Below are 6,578 nucleotides of genomic sequence, written 5' to 3'. Positions count from 1 at the left end.
CTATCATAATTTTAACCATCCCATGAAATCACTCCTTAATGTCTCATTTTGAGATAATATTGTCAGGCCAAGTAATATATCATAGTTAGGAGAATAAAAGAAATCTGGAAAAGTTGGTAACAGAAGAAATATGGTTGTTTTGAGAAAACAGTCTTACCATGAAAAATATTTAGGCAGCTGAGTGTGGTGGAACACACCTTTAATCCCAGTGTTTGGGAAACAGAGGCTGGCAGGTCTTTAAATTTGATGTAATGCTGGTCTTCCGAGCAAGGTCCAGGACATCCAGGGATGTTACACTGAGAAACCGTGTCTTTAAAAAAGAAAAATCCAGCCAAGAATTGGTGGCAGACGCCTTTAATCCCAGCCCTTGGGAGACAGAGGCAGGCAGATCTCTGTGACTTCGAGACCAGCCTGTTCTACCAGAGCTGGTTCCAGGACAACCTCCAAAGCCACAGAGAAACCCTGTCTTAAGAAAGAAAAGAAAAGAAAAGAAAGAAAGAAAGAAAGAAAGAAAGAAAGAAAGAAAGATTCTAAATCACTCAATACAAATTCTGAGACAGTAGAATTTGGGTCAGTATTCACGTAAATTTTGTAAACAGTCCAAAAGCATATTAGGAAGTTCAATAACCACTTATAAAAAGGAAGTCTCAATATTCTGGGTATTTTTGCTATTTTTTAATTTTTAAAACAAAGTGTATCTCTATGTGGTCCGGGTTGGCCTTCAACATGTGTCAGAATTGATGCCCAAGTGTGGGAATTGCAGGTATTTAATTATACTAGTCTAGTATGTTTTGATATCTATCAATCACGGCCAGTAGCTTTCTCACCACTGTATTCTGTAATGGACACAGACAGACTCTCCTGATGCAAAATTTTGGTAACTTCAAAGATAGAGGTACAACATTTTATTTTGAAAAAAAATATAAATGAAGTACATATTCACTTATACGAAGCAGGAATATGTTCAATAGAAAATTAGTCATGCATTCTTTATTTTTGAATATAGTGCATTGCATTGCTTTTTGAATTTTTCTGGTACTAAAAAGGGACTATGATTCCACAAATAATGAGAATTATGGACAGTTCAGAATGCTTGAAAGAAGTGGTTGTGTTTGCAAATTGAAGAAATATGTAGAGCAGAGATAAGCATTTGGAGTTATAGATATCAAAAGCTAAGAATATTCCCTGGAAAAATAGTAGACAAATACAAAAGACTTTGCAATACCTGAGGAATGCTTTGAATAAGCATCCTGATTTCCAATTTATAGTGGCTTACTGGCAGATGGTATTTGCTTAAGAAAATGGGAGTAGAAGGAGAAGCCGCCATTTACTCTAGTTCACAAAGGTAAGAGAAATAATTAAAAGTATCTAACAAAAATATAGGTATATAAGTATTCATGGATGTTTAGCATGTTTATGGAAGACATTAAGAAACTATTAATGCATTATTGGAACACACTAGTAAAATCTAGTAGCAATCTAATTTGTGCATGTGATCTTATATCCACAGATTGACAAGTTTCCACAAGTATTCAGGAAATATATGTTAAAGAAAGGCTTCCTATTTCTATGAAAACATGTATTTTTATGGAACTACAAACACATCCCTATAGTACGTTTTTTGACATGATTAAAACTTACACAGAGTAAGGAGAAATGAGAAATTAGGAAGGACAGAAATGTTCATGTAATAACACCTAACATATTCCATAATCTCCTTTAAACTTCTCTTAACAATACAAGGAAAGTATTATTATTTATATATTATACAGAAACATATTCACTGAGATAAAGACTGCAAAAGTCAGAAGAGAATAAAAAGCCACCAGGTTTCTAATCCAGGCCTCTTTGAAAATCTTACAGAACAGTAAATAATAAAAAAAAAATTAGTGGATAAAACCTTGATGAAAAATGCAATACAGTGCATAATATTGGACACAAAGCAGTACTCATAGAAATCTAAAGAAAGGAATTGATTCAATAGCCACACAAAGGAGATAAGAAGAGGAGAAACTGGTAGTGCTTTCCAGTACAATTCTGTAATACTTGACCCATTGTCATGGATTGGCTAAAAGTGGAAAATATTAAGCACAAACCTTCTGGACATAATGATGTTTTCAACCACATTACTCAGCAATTTGCTCCCACTCTCCTCCTAGCTCTAAGAGCAAGAGCAACAACAACAATACTCAGCAGAATGCATTGACATTGAACCTGATCTAAGGCGGAACCAGGACAAATGCCTAAAGAAGGAAATAGTTATACAGTGTTCAACTCAATGAATCAGAAGAAAAAGCCAAAGCAGAAAGAGAAATTCAGCTTTGAACAAAGGGACAAAATGAAAGTCACTGATGGGAGTGATGAGAGGGGTTAAAACAAAATTTATTTCACAGACTGGCTACAGAAAAAAGCAGTTTAAGTACTTGACTCTTCAACTAGACATTTGACATTTGCTTTTTCTCACAATCCTGGTAATCAAATACTGGATCTTACACACGCTAAGCAAATTCTCTGCCACTGATCTCTATTTCCTGCCCTGATACTAATTATATTAGTGCAGTTTTTTAGGAAATATTTTGTCATAATACTCTAGCAAGTACAGCAATTGAATAACCCAGGTAAACATAGGCTTCTTCTGAGGGACAAAGTGACACAAAAAGGGAATACAATCTGCTTTGTGCTTGAGAGAGATGACAGTATCAGTGTGTATAGTTATCTCTTTCAGAATGTTTAAATTATGCTAAAAAATATTACCTGGGAGGTATTAGTTTAACAATAGCCCAAGTTGCTGTATGGTTCTCCTTGTGTTACCTGTGGAACCTTAGGTTATTTTTTTCATGTTCTTGATTTCATTTTTATCATCTGTAAAACATTTAATGAAATTAGCAATTAAAGGGTGTTTGTAAAGCATACAAAGATATAACATGAGAATTATTAGGGTGTTCAAAAATAGTTCTTCGTATTTAATATGCATCCAGTAGGTGTTGTGCATTATTTAACTTTAATAGATAGCTATTCTTTCTATGGGACATTTGCTCACACAGATGAATAAAAGGGTTTTGCTATGTTTTAGTCAACAGGACACCCATTGTTTCTTTGGAAGTTAGAAACCAAAAGTTAGGTCTCAGAAACCCAGACACCATGGCATTTTTTCTCTAATAAACTTGCCACTAAGAAACACACTATTGCAAAGGGTTTCTAGGAAAATTGGGCGTTTATGCTTAGAATCAACTCACCACTTTGTTTTCTGAAACCCATATGTCATTCATTGATACAGAATGGAGAAAGTAGTAAGGTTTTTCAAGGGGGATAGTCTCAATACATGGTGTAACTCCTAGAGTATTTATACCTAAAATACGTAAAGAATCATTTTCTGAATCCTCAGTGAAGGAGTACTGGAAAGATCCTGCTAGGAATCTGACACTAACTAGAGTTTCAGGACATGGTGATGCCTGGGATTTTATACATCTTTCAAAGTATTGTATTAAAGACCTTAGATGAAGGTGCTACTGGAAGAAACCTCTAGCACATGGAAGTAAGATCATCAAGTCAGGGGTGATAAAGCCTCTAGGGATGTATTGGGTCCCTGGCCCCTCCTCTTTTGATCTGTATTTCCTAGTAGCCACAAAATGAGCTGTTTTATATTTCTGCCCTGATATGCTGCCTCATTACAGGCCAGTAAACAACGATCTACAAACGGATCTACAAACCATCATAGCCTAAGACCACTGAAACATGGTTCTAAATAAAGATTTTTTTCTACTTTAAGTTGCTTTTTCTCAAGAATTTTTTCACAAATTGTATATGTTTCTAGAAGGATATGTTCTGAGAAATGGGTTGTTAGATGATTCTGTCATTGTGTGTACATTATAAAGAATACTGAATATAAATTGAGATTGCTATGATATCCCCAAGGGTCTCAATGTGATGGGACCAGCTTAAAGTTGGTGGCATACAATTTAGCAGATGTCTTTTGTAGAGCATGACTCTGCAGCTCAAGTGGCATTTCTGCAAAAGCAAGTCAAATCATGTAGGTTGTATGCAGGCAGAGTGCTTTAGAATCAGTGCTGTAGTTGTCAAGGAAAGTTTGAATCTCCTTTGCTGGAATACTCGATGCAGGTGATGAAAACAATTATCACTATCCCCAGCAAGTATTTGCTGTTTTTGATGTTGTAGAAAATAACACTTGGCCCCAAAACAAAAGGTCTGAAGTTTAATTCCTTTGCCTAGTTCTTATATTTGAATACACTCCAGCCTGTTACTGTTGTTGGGTCAGGGTCCACATTGTTTTTACCTTTGATAGTTTATGATCTTTCACTAACTAGAAACATCAAGAATGGCAAGACATCTAGAATTAACCACTTTGATGCAATTAACAAAATTGTTTAAAAAATGGCAATTGCTACAATATTTTCTGGAAAAGCAAACAATCTACAGGAGTTGTCAGACTTGTTTCATAATACACTTTTTTGGGGGCAGAGGAAGCAGGATGTATGCAGTTTAATACAAGCACATTCCTCCTTAGCAAACATTCTCCTCTGTGCTGGGAGTAATTCAGAGTTGAATTTAGCTTAACCGAATCTGACCCAAGCTAATATGCTGGAGTATAATCAGAAGCTTCTTTTTCCACAGCTTGTAGAAAATTGGAAGTATGTGCTTTTTGTTTGCAGTCCTAACTTTTCTTTCTTCCTTCAGTTTACCAGTATTTTAACTGCCTTGTTCAGGACTCAAAAATCACTGTGTAGCTGTCTAAAAAATTTATGCTTAGGATAAATCATAAAAATATACCTATTAGTAGAAGCAAGATGATATTATCACAATTAGGATAACTTGTCTGTTCTTGCTTTTACAGTGAGGACTAGATCACATGAATTGAAAATCTGGGTTTTTCCCCCTGTTTGTGATTTTTTTTTTGTGTTGAAGAGTTAATCTGTTTTCCCCTATGTTATGTACATGGCATCTTAAAGAATGCTTCTCTTGGCAGGATTATAGTCTGATGACTTGGCTTTGGGAGTTTTGGGCTTTTGAATCTACCCTTGAATTAGGAATCTTTGGATTTGTTTTTAAATTCAGTCTTATCCATGGTTCTTCACAGAAGAATCTCTCTTTCTTCCAACATTCTGTTGCCGAAAATAATACTTTAATGGGTAAAATGGCATTATGGAAGCTTTCTGAGTCTTAGTTTCTGTGTCTGGATAAAAGACTAGATGAAAGTCTCCAGTATGCTGGGACACTGATACTGTCATCTCTCTCAAGCACAAAGCAGATTGTATTCCCTTTTTGTGTCACTTTGTCCCTCAGAAGAAGCCTATGTTTACCTGGGTTATTCAATTGCTGTACTTGCTAGAGTATTATGACAAAATATTTCCTAAAAAACTGCACTAATATAATTAGTATCAGGGCAGGAAATAGAGATCAGTGGCAGAGAATTTGCTTAGCGTGTGTAAGATCCAGTATTTGATTACCAGGATTGTGAGAAAAAGCAAATGTCAAATGTCTAGTTGAAGAGTCAAGTACTTAAACTGCTTTTTTCTGTAGCCAGTCTGTGAAATAAATTTTGTTTTAACCCCTCTCATCACTCCCATCAGTGACTTTCATTTTGTCCCTTTGTTCAAAGCTGAATTTCTCTTTCTGCTTTGGCTTTTTCTTCTGATTCATTGAGTTGAACACTGTATAACTATTTCCTTCTTTAGGCATTTGTCCTGGTTCCGCCTTAGATCAGGTTCAATGTCAATGCATTCTGCTGAGTATTGTTGTTGTTGCTCTTGCTCTTAGAGCTAGGAGGAGAGTGGGAGCAAATTGCTGAGTAATGTGGTTGAAAACATCATTATGTCCAGAAGGTTTGTGCTTAATATTTTCCACTTTTAGCCAATCCATGACAATGGGTCAAGTATTACAGAATTGTACTGGAAAGCACTACCAGTTTCTCCTCTTCTTATCTCCTTTGTGTGGCTATTGAATCAATTCCTTTCTTTAGATTTCTATGAGTACTGCTTTGTGTCCAATATTATGCACTGTATTGCATTTTTCATCAAGGTTTTATCCACTAATTTTTTTTTTATTATTTACTGTTCTGTAAGATTTTCAAAGAGGCCTGGATTAGAAACCTGGTGGCTTTTTATTCTCTTCTGACTTTTGCAGTCTTTATCTCAGTGAATATGTTTCTGTATAATATATAAATAATAATACTTTCCTTGTATTGTTAAGAGAAGTTTAAAGGAGATTATGGAATATGTTAGGTGTTATTACATGAACATTTCTGTCCTTCCTAATTTCTCATTTCTCCTTACTCTGTGTAAGTTTTAATCATGTCAAAAAACGTACTATAGGGATGTGTTTGTAGTTCCATAAAAATACATGTTTTCATAGAAATAGGAAGCCTTTCTTTAACATATATTTCCTGAATACTTGTGGAAACTTGTCAATCTGTGGATATAAGATCACATGCACAAATTAGATTGCTACTAGATTTTACTAGTGTGTTCCAATAATGCATTAATAGTTTCTTAATGTCTTCCATAAACATGCTAAACATCCATGAATACTTATATACCTATATTTTTGTTAGATACTTTTAA

This window comes from Cricetulus griseus, unplaced genomic scaffold, assembly GCF_003668045.3.
Source record: "Cricetulus griseus strain 17A/GY unplaced genomic scaffold, alternate assembly CriGri-PICRH-1.0 unplaced_scaffold_4, whole genome shotgun sequence".
NCBI classification, from domain to species: domain Eukaryota; kingdom Metazoa; phylum Chordata; class Mammalia; order Rodentia; family Cricetidae; genus Cricetulus; species Cricetulus griseus.
The sequence above is the reverse complement of the archived record's forward strand: the minus strand, read 5'-3'. Positions refer to the sequence as shown.